Source organism: Ursus americanus, chromosome 1, assembly GCF_024610735.1.
Source record: "Ursus americanus isolate L20-20 chromosome 1, mUrsAme1.1.p, whole genome shotgun sequence".
Lineage (NCBI taxonomy): Eukaryota > Metazoa > Chordata > Mammalia > Carnivora > Ursidae > Ursus > Ursus americanus.
In genome coordinates, this window is record NC_142127.1 from 10,765,999 (window position 1) to 10,787,075 (window position 21,077).

The window sequence follows — 21,077 nt, forward strand, 5'->3', positions numbered from 1 at the left end:
AATTAAAAATATGGTTCATGACAAAGAGATGAAGGGGAAAGAGCAGTTAGGAGGCTATTGCCATGACCAGGGGGAAGATGGTGATACCTTGGACCAAGGTGGGCAGTGGCAAAGGTGACAAGTGCTTGCTTATATTCTGGACATGTGGTAAAGGTAGATCACATAGGATTGGCTGGTGGACCAGATACAGGGTATGAGAGAAAGAAAGGATTCAAGAAGGACTCCAGAGCTCTGGCTTGGGAACCAGAACAATAGAGTCCTGCTGACTGAGATGAGGAAGGCTGCAGGAGGAGCAGATTTGGGGATAACTGTGGGTGAGGAGGGAGTAACATTCAATTATTTATTCATCCATTCAGCCACTACTTATGGACTTGGCAGTGCGCTAGGGCTGGTAGTAGAAGGCATGTGATGAGTGACATTGTCCTTAAACTCATAACCCTAACAGCCCATTGGGATGAGGAGCCTTAATCCAGTAATTATATAACAATTGCATAAATATCAGCTATTGAGAGGTCTACACTGGAGAAGAATGCAGATTTTGGGAGATACGTTGCAGGAAATCTAACTTCATCGGGAAGGGGATGCTGGTTAGGGGAGGTGGAGATCAAGGAGTGATATGAAGGATGAGTAAGAGTTAACCTGGGGATAGGGCCGATGTGGGAAGAATATTCCAGTAAGAACAGTGTGTACAAAGGCCCTGTGATTAAAGGAAGTGTGGGGCACAGGACATTTGGGTAAGAGTAGAATATACATAGTGTCTGGAGCATAGCAGGTGAGAGAGAGCATGGTGGGAGAAGGTGCTGGAGAGGTTGATGGGGCCAGGTCATGCAAGGGTTTGCAGGACACATGCAGGTAATTTGTTATTATTTTAAAAGTAATGAGAGGCCATTAAAGTGCTTTAAACAGAGGGAGAGGCTGGTCCAATTTGCATTTTGGAAGATCACTCTGGCTGCAGAGTGGAGAATAGATCAGGGAGGACCCTGGAAATGGAGAGCCAGGAGGAGAGGATCATGAAACCCAGGAGAGGGGTGGTGGAAGAGTGGAGGGAAATGGAAAGATTGGCAAGATATTTAGAAGATATGAAAATCCACAGTACTTTTCAATGCCTGGTATAGGGGATGAAGACAAAAAATAGCAGAGCTGTATTTTTAAATTATGAATATAAAAAGAATGCAGGAGATGACATTCAGGGTCCTTTACTATTATTAAACAAATAGTTGCATGTTCTTAGTGAGATATGGAGCACATTTCCTTATCTGTGTTGCCTGATACTGTTTCCTGGAATAAAATCCCTGAGCCTGAAATTCTGTATATCGTGCTTGGGATATCTTGGGTACAGTCATCTAAATCCAGTGTCAGAGCCATGGAAAGGGGTGGAAAGAGGGAGGAGGTATGAAAAGTACAACATGTAGAGGCAGACAAGCCTGGGTGTGCATCTCAGTACTGCCACCTGCTAATTGTATGATGTTGGCAATATTCATCCAGTCTGAGTCTCAGTGCCCTTGCCTATATAATGACAATAATAGCATAGCACTAACCTTATAAGGCTCTTGGTGATGATTACATGAACTAGCACATACAAACTGAATACCCAGGACTTGACACATAATAAATAAATAAAGGAGTAAATGTTATTATTATTCATAAATAAGCTACTGTTTATGAGAGCACTTTAGCACTTTGGTTTATAATCTACTTGTATCAGTTAGCTAATGCTGTGTAACAAACTGCCCCAAAACTCAGTGGCTTAAAGCAACAATCATTCACTCTCACTCTTGCTTCTGTGGATTAGCTGGGATTCTGCTGATCCAAGTTGGGCTCAACAGGGTGACTGTAAGATCTGGGTCCAGCTCTGCTCCACAGGGCCTGGGCCTGTGATTCTCACTGCAGCTGCAGAAGCACAGGAGGACAAGCCCAAATGTGCAAGCATATTTTAAGCCTCTGTGCACATGATGCTTACTAATTAATGTCTCTTTGGAGATGCAAGTCACATGGTCAAAACCAAATTCTGGAAGTAGAGAAATCTACCTCACCTCTAATGGGAGCAAAACCACATGACAAAAGGTGTGGATATAGGGAAGATGAAGAATTAGACACACCAATTACTCGGTGTGTCACATCACTCTTCAGTGTCTCCTGCCTTTCCACGAAGAATCATTTGGGATCATCAAGGCATAGAAAAATGGCTGCTGAGAACCAACTCCCTTTTCCATTCTAGTTTCTTCCATCTCTATCTTCCTCCTACTTAATCTTTTTCAGGGCTGTGACTTCGTATTCCTTTGAAGAAGTATCAGTCAAGCTTCTTTGATGGCAAGCTACGGAAAACAACTCTGGCCAGTTGTATCAAAAAGGCAATTGAATGAAGGGTTATCATGTAGCTCACAAAAACTGGCAGGTAGTTGGAGAACCAGGTTAGGAACAGAATAGATTACAGGACAGCTCTGGGGACCGAGGAAGTAGAACCTGATCAATTCTCTTCTCTAGGCACTGATGCTGGGGTGAGGGAGCTCTAGGGGGGCTTTCCATCACTGAGTCTTTGTGCTCAGAAGTCAAAGTCCTGGCAGAGAAAGGCCCACCTGTTGGTTAGGGCAGGGAGGGCATCATGGTTTACAGCTCATCAAGACTATCCATGATGAGGAAAGAGGAGGTTGGGAGAATGGAATGGGATGACCCAAAACAATCAGTGTCCTCTATGTCAGGCTTTGTTGTCAGTGGTTTTGTAGCAAAAGGAGCCCTGGAGTACAGACAGCAGCCCAGATTCTATCCCCTGCTCTGCCCCCAACTTGCTTAGAATACAGAATCCAAGGTGGATTCGTTCTTCTTTAGCAAACACTTATATGGTGCTTACAGTGTCCCAGACACTGTTCTGAGAACTTGGCAAGTATTAACTCAGCAGTCCTTGACTTCAAGGAGTTGTTAGAGAGGGTGACAGCATACCTGAACTCAAAGCTTAGTTCTAGGGATTAAATGAACAACATGTGTGAAACATCTAGCACAACTCTGGCATGCAGAAAATGCTCAGCGTATGTGAATTCCCTTACCTGAGCCATCTCCCACTTCCATCCTTCCAGAGAGCTCTGTGAGAGGGGAGAATGCCTGAGGTTTCAGGTATCACTCTAAGCTTTTGATCTTGACAGTAGGAACAGCACCCCCTTCAACATCACAGCTTAACTGCACCAGAGCCCAAGAGGAGGTATGGGATGTTGTAAGACACTGGGACATCTTCAGAGTGGACTGGCATGTGACCTCAGGATGCCTTGTTATAGCTGTCTTAGGTATTTCTGATGCCAGGGAAATGTTGGCTCCATTTTCTATGCTCTTAGGAGTACTGTATTCCATTGTGATGATGGAAATGTTCTCTATCTGTGCTGTCCAATATGGTAGCCAGTAGCCACCTGTGGCTATTGAGCACCTGAAATGTGGTTAGTTTTAACAGGAGAACTGAATTTATATTTAACTTTAATCATTTAAATTTGTGGCTAGTGGCTATCAAATGGAGAGTGCAGCTAAAGTTTTCAATGCTATGGAGCTCCCTGAGGGTCCCTGACAGCTGGAGTGGGGTGGCAGGCTGGTATTTTAAAGAAGGACTTCATGTCTCACTTTTCATCCCTATGAGGCAGCTCTGGAAGGGTCCCTGCCCTGACAATCTCTGAGCCCTGGCTTCTGCTCACCTCTCCAACCAGCTTTTCTTACTCCCCAGTGACAAACCCAGGTAGCTGACTGATACTTTGGGCAGGAATCATCCTGCTTCCATCCTACTCAGGCTTCTCACAATAAACAGACCCAAAGGTTAATGGAGGTGAGATAAATAGGAGACAGTTGGAGAAGAATTAATTAATCTGGGGTTTCAGTTGCCCCAGAGTGACTCATCCCTTCAGAACCACCTGTGTCCTGGCTGATTTCACAGGTTGCATCCTACAAAAGAAGAACAACAAAAATTCTGTATGTATCAATAATAGTATTTAGAATCACAGAATGTCAAAGCTTGAGGGAACCTTCCAGAACATCTGCCTCAACACCCTTATTTTATGAGGGAGGAAACTGAGGTCTAGGATGGGCAGCCTGTGAGGCTGGCTGTAGTCCTACAGGATGGGGTGTGGCAAAGGAGGCTGTTTCACTCTTGCATCCAAGCTGATGAAGCCAAAGGGTGGGTCCAACAGGATCCCAAAGAACCTGATATAACCTGGGAACGGATATAACCTGAGAAGTGTGTCCAAGGTGGGTCATCTGAGCAGGGTGTGGAGAGCGGATTTGGGAAGCCCAGGGAAACAGAGCTGGGGAGGAAGAGGTAAGCCAAAAAAGTATGGACCCACATTCTGGACAATTAGCAGAGCCATCTCCAGGGCCTTCTTGATTTATTCAGGCTGCTATAACAAAAATACCACACGCTGGGTGGCTTAACCAATGGACATCTGTTTCTCACAGTTCTGGAGACTGGGAAGTCCAAGATGAAGACAGCAGCAGACAGGGTGACTGGTGAAGACTCATTCCCTGGCTCTCAGAAGGCAATCTTTTCTCTGTGTCTCCACACGGTGGAAGGAGGTGAGGGAACTCTCTGGGTCCCTTTTATAAGGACAGTATCCAATTTATGAGGCTCTATGCTCATGACTGAATTCCCTCCCCCAGGTCCCCCTTCTGAACACCATCCCCTTCGATGGGGGGTGGTTTTCTCCATATGAATGTCGGAAGGCGCACACATTCAATCTGTAAGAAGGACCCACAGTGAGAATTTTCTGGGTGACTAAGGGTCCATTTCTTGAGCAATCGGGACCCATTTTGAGAACCCAAGATGGGACACAAGATAAAACATAGTAGGACTTTGTCCCACTTGCCAGTGGTAGCGCCCCAAGGCTCATTCCCAACTCTTCTGCTTCTCTGTAGTGCTTCCGAGACCTTGTCACCCTAGCAAAATAGACCACATATTTTGAAATTGCTTCCCCATCTAGAGCCGTATTTGACAGTATATATAATTAAAATAATAGGTGTTATTTATTGAGCACTTCTTTAGGTGCCAAGCATAACGCTAATGGCTTCACAAGCCATTATGCCACTTGATTCCCATGACAACCTTGTCAAGTAGACTTTCTTCTACCCATGTTACAGGTGAGCAAGCAGACTTAGGAAGACTGAACAACTTATCCCAGGTTACACAGCTCATAGGTGCCAGAGATAAAATTTGAGCTCAGGTCTGTCTGACTTCAGAAGCCTGTCCTCTTGTAAGCCCTTGAGTGTAGCAGGACAGGCTCACTGGCCCCTTTCAACAGACTTGGAAATGGAAAGATCACATGGCAGCCTGGGGACACAGCGCTGGGTAGCAGCACAGAGGACTCTCAGTGTTGAGTTTTCTGTGCTTCCTTCAAAGACCGCGTTTTCCCTGGTCAGGGGTCATTTTTCTCTTGTGACCAGGTGACTTCACAATTTATTTCATTTGGCAGGCAGGGAGGGGATCTCCCCCACAGCAGTCTCAAGTGCCACCTGGACAGTGAATATTGATTTTGGAAGTCAGGAGCGTGGTCTCATGCCTGAGTCATTTCTGAAGGCACACCACTTCCTGAGTGGCACCCCCAGTTAAATTACGGTGCCTTGTCCTTTTGGCCAGCTCCTTGTGTGTGAAGGGAGGCGGGGCTCCCAGCAGACTTCAGGGAAAGGTTAAGAGCTCCACACAGCATCCTCGATGAATGTTGGGGGCCTGCTCCACCAAACGCGTGTCTGAGCAAAGAGCACTCCTGCCTGATTAATAGGCGCACACTTTGCCTTGATGGGGGCTGGGCCCACGGAAGGGACTGTTAATCATCTCTCCTCAGTGTCCTGCATGGGAGCACAAGCTCCCAGGGGCGGGGCTGCCAAGTCTTAGAGGCTCAGGGGGGCCATGTCACACCTCCTGTCCAGGATGCTCCCCAGTGCCCCTGGGAGGACTAGGAGAACCTTAACTGGTGGCTTGTTCCCCACTCTGTCACTGCGTGGCTCTTTTCTGGTCCCTTCGGAGATAGCAGCTCAGCTGTCACCCTGGGTGGTGTCTTCTGCCCTTGGGGTGGGGGAAGGAAGCAGCAAGAGGCTGAGTATGCCTTGGGGGCTGGAGTTCCACTGAGGCCAGAGGACTTCACCCCCTTTCCCAACGGAATAATAAGAGATAATACCATCTCTGCTTTGTTTTCATTTTGTTTTGCTTTATTGTGGTAAAATACATATAATGTAAAATTTACCATTAGTGACATTTAGTACAGTCACAATGCTAGGCAGCCATGACCACTAGGTGTAAAACATTTTCATCAGCCCAAAAGGAAAAACATCAACGGTCACTCTCCATTCCTTCCCATGTGCCCCAGGCCCCGGCTGCCATTAATCTGCTTCCTGTCTCTATGGGTTTGTCTAGTCTGAATATTTCCTATGAACAGAATCATACAATATATGGCCTTATTGTGTCTGGCCTCCTTCACTTAACGTAATGTTTTCCAGGTTCATCCATGTCAGTAGTTCCTTCCTTTTTTATGGTTGAATACTATTCCATTGTGTGGATAAAGCAAATTTTACTTATCCATTAAGCTGTTAATGAAGCTTGGGTTGTTTCTACCTTGTGGCTTTTATAAATAACACTGCTATGAACATTTGTATAAAGAAATAATACCGTTTTATCTGTTTGAAACCAATCCAGTTAGTTCTGTGCTGCAGCCGCTAGACACATGTGGGTATTTAAATTTAAGTTAATTAAAGTTAAATTAAATTAAAACTTCAGTTCCCCAGTTGGACTGATCACGTTTCAACCACTCAAAGCCACGTGCAGCCAGCAGTTACCATATTGATTAGCACAAATGCAGGGCATTTTCACCATCACAGAAACAGAAAGTTCTACTGGTAAACTTCTATCTAAAATGTATAATTGAGGGGCACCTGGGTGGCTCAGTCAAGCGTCTGCCTTCGGCTCAGGGCGTGATCCCAGAGTCCTGGGATAGAGCCCCGCATCGGGCTCCTCCGCTGGGAGCCTGCTTCTTTTGCTCCCACTCCCTCTGCTTGTGTTCCGTCTCTCGCTGGCTGTCTGTCTCTCTGTCAAATAAATAAATAAAATCTTTAAAAAAATAAGTAAGTAAAATCAAATGTATAATTGAAAATGACCAAAAAAGATCAGTGAGTACAAATTTCCAGTTATAAAATAAACAAATCATGGGGATGTGTGTACAGCCCGGTGACTAGAGTTGCTAATACTATATTTCCTATTTGAAAGTAGCTCTACTCCAACAATTCCCCCTGGATGGAACTACTGTCAGGGAGCAGGCCCCCACAATTGCCCACTGTCATCAAACCTGGGGTCCTTCTCAGTGTCTGAGGCTGTCCACTTCCTGAAGTGCAGGGAGACAATGCAGTGGTTGAGACAGAGCTGGTGATGTTTCTCAGTGGCTTGAGGGGAGAGGGCCTGCCTGGGTCACCAGGCCAGCCTCCTGGAGGGAGGGAAAGGGGGTGAATGGCACTGACCCAGCCCTGCTTAGTCAAGCAGGCACAGGCAGGAAAGCAACCAAGAAGCAACTCACCCGATTCCTGGTGTGGGGCAGTCTCAGGCACCCCACAGGGGGCCCCAAATGGACTTTTAAGCATCTGGGGGGAGCATGGCCTTCTGGAAAAGTGGATGCACTCAGAGAAAGATTGACAGACCCCTGATGGCAAGCCCCTGACCCTCCCCCAGAGGACGGACAGAAAAAAGCAGCCATGTGGGTAATAGGAGTGGTGATTGGGCAAGTCTGGGCCGAGGAGGGGAGAGGTAGCGGCCCTGTGGATGTTTCCACCTGAAAACAGCCCCCACCCCCATCTTCCACCCAGGGGGGGCACAGGAGAAACCCAGGCTGCTGGTGGTCTGGGGCCAGCCCTGGCTGGGCCTCGATAATTCAAACAATTTGCTCTCTTCTTGGAATTCCATTTGTCTCTTGTATGTAATCAAGATCAACCCAGGGATGTGTGAGATCATTGGTTTTAAGCTCTTTTTTTTCCCCTTCCAGTCAGGGAATTCTTTATTCAAATGGAATCTTACAAAGAATAAAACAACAATTCTCATGAAGTACAAAGCAAAAAAGAATAAAGCAAAGCTGGTCTGGTTAAAGATGGCGGTGGTGGTGGCAGCGAGTAGCTGAGTGGTACCCAGAGCTCAAGCACCTCCCCCCAGCTGCACCCTGACTTCTCGCCCCCATGATTTCCCACCTCTAAGTGCCCATGATTTTAAAATAACATTTGCTCTCCTACCAGTTTTGGGGGGGGAGATTTTGAAATCAGGCAAACCTGGGGTTCAAATCCCCGTTTTTCCTTTTTAGTACTTTGTAATTTGGGACAAGTAACATAACTAGTTTACCCTTAACTTTCTAATCTGTAAAGTGTATCAATATTACTCACTCTCCAGGGATCTTAGGAGGTTAAAATGCGCCCGCGTGGAGTCTGACAACAGCAGGTGCCCCTCGTGTGTGTCCTGCCTTCCCCCTGTGCAGGGTAGCCTCATATCTCATCTCCCCGGGCTCCCCAGACCCTACCCAGGCTCTGTCCTGTGCAGTTATGGGGCAGGCACTATGCTGGGTAGTCAGTAGTGGGGACTTGAAGATAAATAAGACAGAGTCAATGACTTCATGGAACTCATAGACCAGAAACTGATAATTACCACACCGAGAGTTTAAGGAAATGGATATAGTCAAACCCAGATACAGGACTTCATATTTACCATGATTAATGTTCATTTTATAGCTCTGGGCTAAATCCTCTGGCTTGTTTTGAATCTTATTTCTGTCATCAAACATAATAGCTATCTCATCTTTCTTTCCTTTATCTGCAAGTGTAACCAACATAGTTTCTGTATCTTTCCAATGTCATGACCAAGATGGTGACAAGAACTAGAACCAGAGCAAGAGCACAGTTCTCGATCTTCCTCCCAAAATAATTCTAATATGTGCATCAACCCTTGGTTGTTCAGCCAGTTCAAAAGTCATCTTTCGCTCCCATGCACACTCCTACACCTTTATATTTTATAATACTTGGTGATAAATTTTTTATATGCACACTGATAATTTTACATGCATGCATAAATATAATGGTTTCATAGACACATATATCACCATATATATACATTATTGGGTTTTTTGGTCAATGTTCTACACTAATCTTACATACTTTATCTTATTTTTTTTGTCAATAGTAACTCAAGAATCCCTTTCACAAAGATGGCACCAGAGGTGAAGAAGGAAGCCCCTGCTCCTCCCAAAGCCAAAGCCAAAGCAAAGGCTTCGAAGGCCAAGAAAGCGGTGCTGAAAGGCATCCACGGTCACAAAAAAAAAAAAGATCTGCACGTCACCTACATTCCAACGACCCAAGACACTGCGTCTTTGAAGGCAGCCCAAATATCCTTGGAAGAGCGCCCCCAGGAGAAACAAGCTTGATCCCTATATCATCATTGTCAAGTTCCCCTCATGACTGAGTCAGCCAGGAAGAAGATAGAAGACAACAGCACACTTGTGTTCATTGTGGAGGCCAAGGCCAACAAGCACCAGATCAAACAGGTTGTGAAGAGGCTCTACGACATTGACATGGCCACGGTCAACACCTCGATCAGGCCTGATGGGGAGAAGAAGGTAAACGTTCGACTGGCTTCTGACTATGATGCATTGGATGTTGCCAACAAAATTGGGATCATCTAAACTGAGTCCAGCTGGCTAACTCTAAATATAAATTTTTTCACCAAAAGAAAAAAATGATTTTCACTCATGAAAATCACTCCAACTTGGAGCTCCAACTCATAGGTCACCTGTCATAGCTCTAATGCACCCTGTTAAATGCTTGCATAATAGGCTGTCATATGAAAAATGTGCCATAATTTATTCATCTATTCCTAATTGATAGGAATTTTTTTTTCTGTCAAGCAATAAATATTCTTATATATATGTCCATACATACAGGTGCTTTTATTTTTATGAGATAAACACTGAGAAATGAGAGTGCTCTTAAATTTAATATCTTAATTTTAATAGATGCTGCCAGATCACTTTCCAAAATGGCTGTCATAAATTATATTTCCATATAGAAACCAGCAGACGGCATTTCCAGTGTTCTAATTTTTGCATACCTGATAGTTATAAAGTGACTGCTCATTTTTACTTCTTTAACTGAAGTATAATTGACATATAACATTATATTAGTCTCAAGTGTACAACATAATGATTTAATATTTGTATATATTGCAAAATGATCACCACAATAAGTCTAGTTAACATTGGTCATCATATACAGTTACAAAATTTTGTATGTGTGATGAGAACTTGTACGATTTACTCTTTAAGCAACTTTCAAATATGCAGTATGATCTTATTATCTATAGTCACCATGCTATACATCACCATTGTTACTTTAATTTACATTTCCCTGACTACTTCAGAATTTACATATTTTTAATGTTTGTTGATTATTTAAATCTGCTCTCTTGCAGATTATTATCTTCTTAGTTTCTTTACCTATTTTTCTATCAGTTGTTTGTCCAATTCTTGTCAATTTGTGTAAACTCTTTATATATTATAGATTTAACCCTATCTATTGCATTGCAAATATTTTCCCAAATCCATTTGTGTGTACTGACTTAATTTTTAGTATCTCTTGCTATACGTAAGTTCTTAATTGCTCTGCTCTGCTTTTAAAACTTCTGGTTTTCTAGGGGCACCTGGGTGGTGCAGTCAGTTGAGTCTTCAACTCTTGGTTTCAGCTCAGGTAGTGATCTCAGGGTTGTGAGATTGAGCCCCACGTCCAGCTGTGTTCTCAGCATGGAGCCTACTTGAGATTCTCTCTCCCTCTCCCTCTGCTCTTCCTGCTCCTGCTCTCTTTCTCTCTAAAATAAGTAAATAAATCTTTAAAAAAACTTCTGGTTTTCTAGCATCAATTTGGATGGTGTCCTTGTCTCTAGATTAAAGATGTAGGCTCTTGGATGTAATTTTTATTTTTTCCACATTTTAAATCATTAAGTCATCTGAAATTAATGTTTTTGTTTCTCACGAATTGAAATACCAGATTTACTGTTTTATTTCTCACTTATTTTATAATCTATTTCTGGATTTTCTATTCTGTTTCACAGACCTATTTATTTACATTTATGGGAAGAACATATTATTTGTTAATAGGGACTTTATAGCATATTGTGATACTTGGCAAGGTAAATGCTCACTCTTTTTTTAAAAAATATATTAAATATATATATTTTCTAGTCTCAGACATATTTATTTATTTATTTATTTATTTATTTATTTATTTATTTATTATTTTTAAAAAGATTTTATTTATTGATTTGAGACAGAAAGATACAGAGAGAGAGCATGAGCAGGGGAAGAGGCAGAGGGAGAGGGAGAAGCAGACTCCCTGCTGAGCCGGGAGCCTGATGCAGGGCTCAATCCGAGGCAGGACCTGAAGATCATGACCTGAGCTGAAGGTAGATGCTTAACCATCTGAGCCACTCAGGCACCCCACAGACATTTTTTAAAAATATAAAGCATAAGATCATTTTATCAAGTTCAAATAATCCTATTAGGATTCAAATGGAAATCACACTATATTTACAGATACCAATTCTGGAAAAATCAAGTTGGCATGATACCAAGTCTCTCCATCTGAAAGTAATTTATCTGTTTCCATTTGTCCAGATCTTACTTTATATTTTTTGATAAAATCTTATAATTTGCTTCATGTGAGTCTTGTGCCTTTCTTACTACCTTCATTCCTTAGCATTTTCTAGTTTGTGTATGGGACACTTTATTTCATTTTCATTTGTCATATACATTGCTGGAATAGAAGTCATTGAGTTTTGTATATTTACCTTACATCCTGCTACCTTGCCAAATTCTCTTATACGCTTTGGTGTATAAGTTTTTCTAATTAGAGTCTCTTGAATTTTCTAGAAATTCAATAATCCCCTCAGCATAAAAAAAGGGCATTTTATCTTATCTTTTCTAATGTTTATAGCACTTCTTGGCTCATCTCATTTACCAGAACGAAATACTTGAGTAATTATCTCTGTCTAGTTACTGACTTCTAATCTAAATATTTTTAGGCGTTTGGCATTTGGAGTAATAATTGCTTCTATTTTTTGTTATATTTGTGTAACCTAATATTTAATTCTTTGTTACATTTATTATAATTAAGTCATTATTATATTCATATTTCAGTAATTTCTTTTACTATTTTACTTACGTTTTAATTAGAAATGGCCACAGACTTCATTTCAAGTGTTCTTTAATCATTTACTGATGGGATCACATAATTTCTCTGTTGATGTATTGATACACTGGATAATGTTAATAAATTTCCATATGTGGAGCTAGTCTGCATTCCCTGAATAAACCCTACTTCAATTTAGCCTATTTTTCTTTTGAAGCATCATTAGAAGCTACTCACTAACAGTTTAGATTGGTTGTTCCCATCTGTAGACATATGTGAGATTGGCCTATGCCTTTTAAAAAATAATCTCCTGTTTGGTTTTTGATATTAAAATTATGCTGTCTTCATAAAATAAATCAAGAGAGCTCTCCATCTTTTCATAGGGCCAGGTTATCTGACACGGACCTGGTGTGTCAGTATCAGATAAAAATCAGCTGTGACCTTATTGGGTCCTGATTATTTACTAAGTCATGGTTCTCACGTTTGTGATTCTTCTACCATAATTGCTGTTCAAGTGTTTTGCTTCCTCTGGTGTCAATTTTGGTAATTTGCAATTTCTAGAAAATCATCCCATTTCTTCTAAATTTTTAAATCATTGCCAAAAAGTTGCATATATTAATTTCTCGTATTTTAATTTCTCTTGCATTTGTGTTTTTGCTTACTTTCACGTTACTAATCTCTTTCTTCCTTAATCAAATTTGTGAAGACATATTTCATGTTATTGTTGTTTTCCAAGTATTTGACTTTAGATTTATTTTCATTCTCATTTGAAATGTTTTCCTATTTCTTTGGTTTCAACTTTTGTCTTGGCAGGTTTCCTATTCTAGTTTTTTAAAAATGTCTTTTGTTTATCGGTTTTAATTTCTTGAATTCTGAACTGTCTGGATGTTGATTTTAAGTTATTAAGCCATTTAAGACTATTAATTTGTATTAATATGTTTTTTTCTGACCCATGTGTTATGTATAAAGTGTTCTTTTAATTGACTTCTTCAGAAGTTGTAGTATACCTTTCGATTTCTCTCTCAATCCAAGGATTTTCTAAGATTATATATTTTAATTTCTAAGTAGTTAAGATTTTGGCCATTTTTTATTATATACTCTAATTTTATTAGGATATGATTAAAGAATGTGGCTTCTATTTTACAGCTGTATAATCTCTACTTGTTAGAATATTCAAAACTTTTCTTTTGGGGAAAGAACATGATCAATATTTTATATAGTTTGTGGACATAGAATAAGTATATTCTTTATTCAAAGCAATTATAAATTTTATATAGTCAAGATTATTGAGTTTTTAAAAGTATCCATGTCCATATTTAATTTAATTTGTTAGGTATGAAATACTCTAATGGGATTGTACTGAAATCTTTGTGTATAATTTTATCTTTTTAAAGATTTTATTTATGTATTTATTTATTTATTTGAGAGCGAGAGAAAGAGAAAGAGTGAGTGGGTGCATGCAGAGGGGTGGAGGGAGGCAGATGGGGAGGGACAAACAGACTCCAGGCCTGCACAGAACCTCACATGGGGCTTGATCTCATGATCTCACCTCCCTGAGATCACTACCTGAGCCAAAACCAAGAGCCTGCTGCTTAACTGACTGAGCCACACAGCCGTCCCTGTGTATAATTTTAAAAATCAAGTCCTTATAACATTTCTAATAGCTTAGCTTTATATGGTTATATGACACATTATTTTACTCATACAATATATGAAATATCTTCATATTCACCACTTGTGTTGAAGTAGGGTTTATTCAGGGATTGCAGACTAGCTCCATATCTGGAAATTTATTAACATTATCCAGTGTATCAATACATGAATAGAAAAATTATGTGATCCCATCAATACATGCTTAAAGAACACTTGATATTAAGTCTGTAGCCATTTCTAATGCAGCATCCCTTTTTTTGTCCCGTTTAGTGTTTAACTTTAAATTCTACTTTGTCTAATATTGAATATTGTTGCCACTCTTGCCTTTTATTCGTTTGCATTTGTCTGGCATTCTTCTTCCCATTCCTTTCATTTGAATCTTGAATTGTCCATTTCTTTTAACTGTATTTATTTAAGCAGTGTATAAATATTTTTGGCTCTTAACCCTCTCTGATAAGCTCTGTCTTCTAAGGACATAATTCAGTTTATTCCCAAATGATTTAAAAGCTTATATTCCTGCTTTTTCTTCCCTTTCATATTGTTTTATAGTTGTGATTTATCTTACATTGTTTTTTCTTTTTCTATATTTAATGGTTTGATCAAATTGTTACTCATCTTATTTTTCCCCTTGTTAATTTATACATCCTAATAAAACTGTTACATTCTATTAACATTTTCTGAAACTTTCCTTGTACTCATAATCACTTATTTTTGTATTATTATTATTATTAGCAAGATACTATTTTACCAAGCCAGACATTCTATTTTCACATTGCCTTCCCCTTTTTGTTACCCTATGAGATAAAACCGTTAGAATACCTTCACTTACCACTGACCCATTTATCCTTCCCCTTCAGCTTCCCCTCTCCCAGTCCTGGAAGAGATATTTGGAATGTCTCTCACTTCTGTCCCCACCCACTGCCCCTGCTGACCTAGTGTAGCTCAGATAGTTAAATGTTTTTAGGTCTAGATGTTGTAAGAATTTCCCTTGAAATGTCTCCCTTCAGTTTACAGATTCTGAATTTAAGATTTATATGTTTCACATTTCCAGAGAACCCAGTATTCTCCATCCAGGAATTTTCTCCTGTTTTTTATTTAATGATTATTTTTTTGCTACGTGATCCCTTTTTGTTTTTTTCTAGGTCCCCAACACTTGCATGTCAGGCTTCCTAGTTCCATCCTCCAGCTCTTTAGTTTTTTCCTTAATGATTTTCATCTTTTAATAGTTTGCTCTGTGCATTACTGTATAATATTTCCCCTTGGCTCTCAAGGCCACTAATTCATGTTTCAACAGTGCTATCTTTTCCCTTCTTTTCTTGCCACATTGGAAAGTTGGAAAAACCACATTTCAGCTTCAGAAAGTCTTTTTGTGTGCATTTGCTGCTTTTGATTGCCAAGAAGTGCTCTGTTTTTCTGTTTAGTCTCAGAGATAAGGAATTTGAAAGCTGACATAGCCAAGAGAAATTAAAATACAAGAGAAATAATATGTGTAACTTTTGAGCAATGATTTGTAAAATCTAGAAGAAATGAATCATTTCATGGCAAATAAATTTTCAAAATTGACCACAGAAGAAATGGAACACTTGAAAAGAGCAATTATCGTAGAAGAAAGTGATTAGATTATACACCTGAAATTAATATTACACTTTATGTTAACTAACTGGAATTTAAATAAAAACTTAAAAAAATGTTTTTTTCAGGCAACATCTTCTGTTAAGTTATCAGTCTTTTCAACAACAAAAAAAAAAGGAAAAGAAAAGTAAAAAGAAAAGGAAAGGAAAAAAAACAGAAAATGATTAGAGATATACCATTTAGTAAATAACCAAGGAACAATGAGACTACAGCTGGGTTTTTATCCAACATTTAGGGATCAAGAAAGGAGCTCTCCTTGGGTGGGTATGCATTTTTTTTTCTGATAGGCCATCCTCTCTGGGACCCCTTAATGGAGGCACAGGAGGGATTCCTCAGCAAGGACACCAAGATGGAGAGCAGCCTGCAGGTCTATTAGGGGAGTTCTCTTGGGCTCATCCCCAGAGAAGAGGGAAGAAAGCAGGATTGGGAAGAGGAGAAGCTGAATTTTGATGGGCAGTCTCCACAAAGCTTGATTTAATGAAGAGCTCTGAAGTATGGCCCTTCAGGGTTGTCCAGAGCTGAGGCGAGGGGGTGAAATTTTATACATCTGTACCCCATCAGGTATTCAGTGTTATCTGTCCTGGGAAGTGCGTATGACCTTGGATATGCCAAGGCAATTCCTGAAGAGGGCCGTCTCGCAGTTGAGTGTTGTCTGCCTACATGTCTCTCAGAAGTTCAAGAAGGAAGAGGGAGGGAGGGCAGAAGATCTTCATTCTTATAGGGGAGTCTAGGTGACACACTATAGCATCTACTACCGATGCGCCATTATTTTTCTTTGTGTCCCCCCCCCCCCCCGCCCAGTTTCTATCTTTTACTGGAATATCACAAGTTCTAAATTGGTGGCTGGTGAGTAGTCCCCTCACTGTGGGTGACAGTTGCTGCAGCAAGCAAGGTGACCATCCCTTTGAGGTGCATGGAAGACATCTCCTGATCCCTCCTTTTCTCTCAGCCACCAGAGAATGGAGAACTCAGTCCACTTATTCAGCTCTCTCTTTTTTTTTTTAAGATTTTATTTATTTATTTAACACAGATAGAGACAGCCAGCGAGAGAGGGAACACAAGCAGGGGGAGTGGGAGAGGAAGAAGCAGGCTCATAGTGGAGGAGCCTGATGCGGGGCTCGATCCCATAACGCTGGGATCACACCCTGAGCCGAAGGCAGACGCCCAACCGCTGTGCCACCCAGGCGCCTCTATTCAGCTCTCTCTTGACCAGGAAGATGGGAGCAAGGGGAAGGGAGGGGTGGCATACCCCCTGGTCCCCTGGGGGATGGATTTCTGTAGCTCCTGTCATGGCCTGCTGCTTTATGATGCCTGCCGTCCTCATCATCCTTTATCCTGGAGGAGAAAGTCCTATACCAGTTTCCTTGACCATGATCCCCACAGTGCCCAGGGCTTTTCACAGGCCACCACAGGTCTCAGCTGCTTTTTGACCTGGGAGAGTAAAATTGATGAGAGCTGATAGTGGAGAGGAAGGGGGCTACCTTACAGACAGGCTACCTTTTCCTTGAAGTCCCTTCCTCCCTGCCTTTCTCACCTCGCCCATGAGAACCACGTAAAATATTTTGTTCGTTGAGTAGCTGAAATCAACACGCTAACTCAGCAGCCAGTGAACCCAGTAGGTACTGGGCTGGAGGCAAAAGAGAAATGAATGTACTCCTTTTAGAGGTGAAGAAAAAGTTTAATGAGTCACCAGACTGGTCCTTAATTGCATGCTCATCCCTAGGCTAGGACCCCTGGGGATCTCTGAAAGGAAAAATTAGCAAGCTCCCAGAGACAGTGTTCTCTGTATATACTTTCATCCAAAGAGATCAGTGTTTATGTATTTAAGTAAAGCCTTATGTCTTATACATGAGTGTGAGCAGGTGGAAATGTTTACTCAGCCTGAATCCCTGGTTGCAGATCTCTCTATGATCCAGGCCCTTTGAAATTCAAACATATTCATGAGGCTGAAACATAGATGCTCTTTACTGAGATCAAAAAAGCTGTCTAAAAAAATAACTCACAAGCCTATATATATATATATATATATATATATATATATATATATATATAGGCTTGTGAGTTATTTTATGGAAATTGACGTGTTAATTGAAGTATCCCTATTGTGGGGAGCCAGGAGTTGGTAACCCCCTGGGAAGGGCTGGTCTAGCACCTACAGCTGGGGCAAGTGCTCAACCCTGCCAACAATCCCAACTGTGCCATCTCCACCGAGAGGAAGGAAGAAGGACCACAAGAGGTGTGGAAGGCAGAGCCTGTGGGTGCATGGGGAGCTCTGTCTGAGCGCAGATGTTGGAAGGAGACAGACAAAAGGCAGGGTCGCAGCCAAGGACAAATGCTAAAGCACGGTCTGGGGCGGTAGGAGTAGTGTCAGGGAAGCTCGAATACCAAATGAGCTGAGGTTCGGAAGAAAAAAAGTCAAGGACAAGAGAAAATTAATTCCTTTTTTCATTTCTCTTAGACCTGGGAAGAAATGAGTTGGGTGCTGTTTCAGGGGACTGCTGGGGTTCTCTGCCGCAGGTGTCAGGTTTCCCGAGCTGGCAGGGGAGGCAGGTATGTGACAGGCTGCGCTGGTCACAGGGCGCAGAGGGAATGCACCATCACCCATGCCTCTTTCACTGTTTTCCTGGGGGTTTTCACAGGAGTTGGAAGGATGGAGGGCTTGATGCAGGAGCGGAAGCCTAGGGAAAGTGGAGAGATGGAGAGGGTACAGCCAGCTATGAGGGGGTGGAGAGGTGGGGAGGAGCTCACCTGCAGGCCAGCCCTGCCAGAGCCTTCCAGACATTGAAATCATTCAAGTCCTGGGCTCACAAAACTGTATTTCAAACAGAAAAGAACTTGATAATATGACCTCAAAGAATCCACTGTCTGGAATCTCTCAAGACAGAAAGGATAAGAGAAAGGGAGAGGGAGAGAGGGAGACAGAGAGAGAGAGAGAGTGCTCCCACTAACAAGGACAGTGCTGATGTGCAGAACGAAGTCCATTTCCAAATATGAAGCTGAAGGCCATTGACCTTAGTGTTAATGCCTGGAAAACCCACCAAGTCCAGTGTTGAGCAAGCAGTCTGTTTGTAAGTGCTTAAGGAAGAAAGCACTTACGGAAGAGCCCAGTGAGGGCTCACGAAGTACGCTAGATACAGGTAATTGTGTTTGCAAAGAGTCTGGCTGATGAGGGTGCCTGAACTTCTGGAAAGCATTTCTCAGTCTCTCAGGAGAGCCTAGTCCATAACACAGAAGCATGTGGGCTGCACGGCAGGAGGAAGATTTGTGGGGGTGCCGAAGACATGCCCCCAAAGAGTGTTGATGAGTGGAAAGGTCTCCTGCGGTCTACCACAAGGATCTGTTTTTAGCCAGGCTCTGCTTTACTTACTAGGGAGAGAGGTAAGCACAGTGATTATAGCAGTTTTTAACTTAAATGAACTTTCCACACCTGGCTCAGTCACTTAGCAGGTAGGTGACCAAAAAAATTTACTTCATTATTGTGAACCTCGATTTCCCCATCTGCCAAGTGGGAGATAATTCTGCCTCTACCTACAAAATGATACACACACACATATATGCATATAAATGCAAATGTATGGATGTGTGTATATATAGAGATAAATATATGTTCTATATATATATGAACATTAAAATGTCTATAGATGTATATAACACACGTGCTTAGCACAGATGAGGGATGTTGTGCGCCCTGGACCCATGATTATTGGGTGGTGGCTGTTTATCGGGACACACTAACCCCTCTGCCTCCAGGAGCCAAGGGCAGGAGCTTATGTCCTTGAAGGGCAGCTTTGGGTGGCCCCAGGGCACGGATGTAGGAGAACAATAAGGACTTTATGAAAGGGGAAAATTTAAGGTTGGAGTAAGTCTAAAAGAAAATAATAAATCCCGAGCAGATTTGCTAAATGAGAATGGATTGCGGCACTCTGGCCAGAGGGAAATTTAGGAGTTAGTGCAGCAATTACAGCCCTCCCAGAATTATAGGGCACACCACAGGGTCTTTAACCAATGCCCTGTAGCCGGAAGAGTAATTCACCAGGCTGGGCCGTACATCTACAGAGAACCCTGCTCGAGACCAAACTGTTTTTTCTTCCAAATTAAAAAGCAATTTACATCCCTAAATCACAAGCTGCTGAGCTCTCCCTAACACCACTGTGCAAATCTTATTCTATAGGCAGATAGATTGAGACAGCAGTAAAAAAAAAAAAAAAAAAAAAAAAAAAAATCACTGCTCCATACACTTAAACCTTTTCTGCTTTTCTGCTCGCTCTCTCTCTGCCTAGGGCAAAGCAGAGTGCACGCCCCCACCTCCACGGTTCCTGGAGTCTGGCCCTTGCCCTCAGTCCATTCATTGGCTGAGCATCTGCCGAGTGTGGGACAAAGTCCTGGCCCCCATCTGAACTGTCAGCTTAATATGGGAAGCAGAGAGCTAAGCAAGTCCCAGGCGTCCAGCTGGATCCCAAGGAAGAATTAGATGATATTAAAATAAAATGGGGGAAATGAATAGCTATATAGCATCCATTATGCATGATGGGCTCTCAAGTGGCAACTCTTACAAAAGGAAGCCCACTCAGTGTCAATATCCCCACATTATCAGTGCAGATACTCAGTATCAGTGCGGTGAGAATTGCCACTTGAGATTTGGCTCTGATTTGTGCGAAGTGGATTATGTGCCCATCCTCTGGACCTTTCGTGGTGGTACGTGATTGGCAAGCCGGTGGTGAGCTGGAACTCCAAGGGAGTGTGTGTGTTTGTATGCCTACGTGTGTGTGTGTGTATGTGTGTGTGTGTGTGTGTGTGTGTGTTGGGGTGGTGGGGTATGATCAGAAGAGAGGAAAGCTAGGCTGACAAAAGCCATCAAGGTCATTACATGTGACATTGTGAAAAGGAGGCAAAGGTGTCCATATGGACCACTGGGGTTGGATTTGGGTTGGGCCATTCTGTTGTTTTCAGATGTGTGATCTAATGACCGCCAGCATAAGAATCAACCCGGAAAGCTTGCTAAAATGCAGCTTCCTAGGCTTGACCTCAACATTAGACAGTCAGACTCCCTGGGGTGGGTCCCAGGGATCTGCCTGTTTAGCAAGCCTCAGAAAGAGCAGATGGATATCTCAACAGTTCAGGGATAAAGGGGCTGAGACACGTCTCACCCACATCTCTCCTGTCACCCTAGGTGGTCTTTATGTGGAACAGAGCCCAGTGGCTTTCGAACCAAGACATCTTGCAGGTGCCACTCTAAGAATATTCCTTCATTCACTCTACATCAATTGTCCACCTACTACCTGCCAGGCACTGTGCTAGGTGCCTTGAGATACATGAGACATAATTCCCGACTTCGGAGAATCTACCGAGGGCAGGAATTAAGTGTGTTAATTTTTGAACCTTCCCAGAGAGCCTCAGTATATGTTATTCACAGATCAAACTCTCAGTAATTGAGAATGAATGAATGAATGAATGAATGAATGAATGAAGCTTGTAGGACCACCAAGCTTTCCTTAACGACCCACAAAACACAGGCATGCCATAAAGAATTTAAAGAAAAACCTACGAAATTGTAAAGACCGACACACAATTGAAATATGTGTAGGGTGACTTATTAGTTGGGTGAGGTTATTGTCTCCACATGTGAGTGTCTA

At 42.1% G+C, this 21,077-nt stretch overlaps 1 pseudogene; it reads left to right on the forward strand.

Moving 5' to 3' along the window:
- Positions 1-9,188: 9,188 nt before the first annotated feature.
- On the forward strand, positions 9,189-9,702 carry LOC123796573 (large ribosomal subunit protein uL23 pseudogene; annotated as a pseudogene).
- The last annotated feature ends 11,375 nt before the right edge of the window (positions 9,703-21,077 follow it).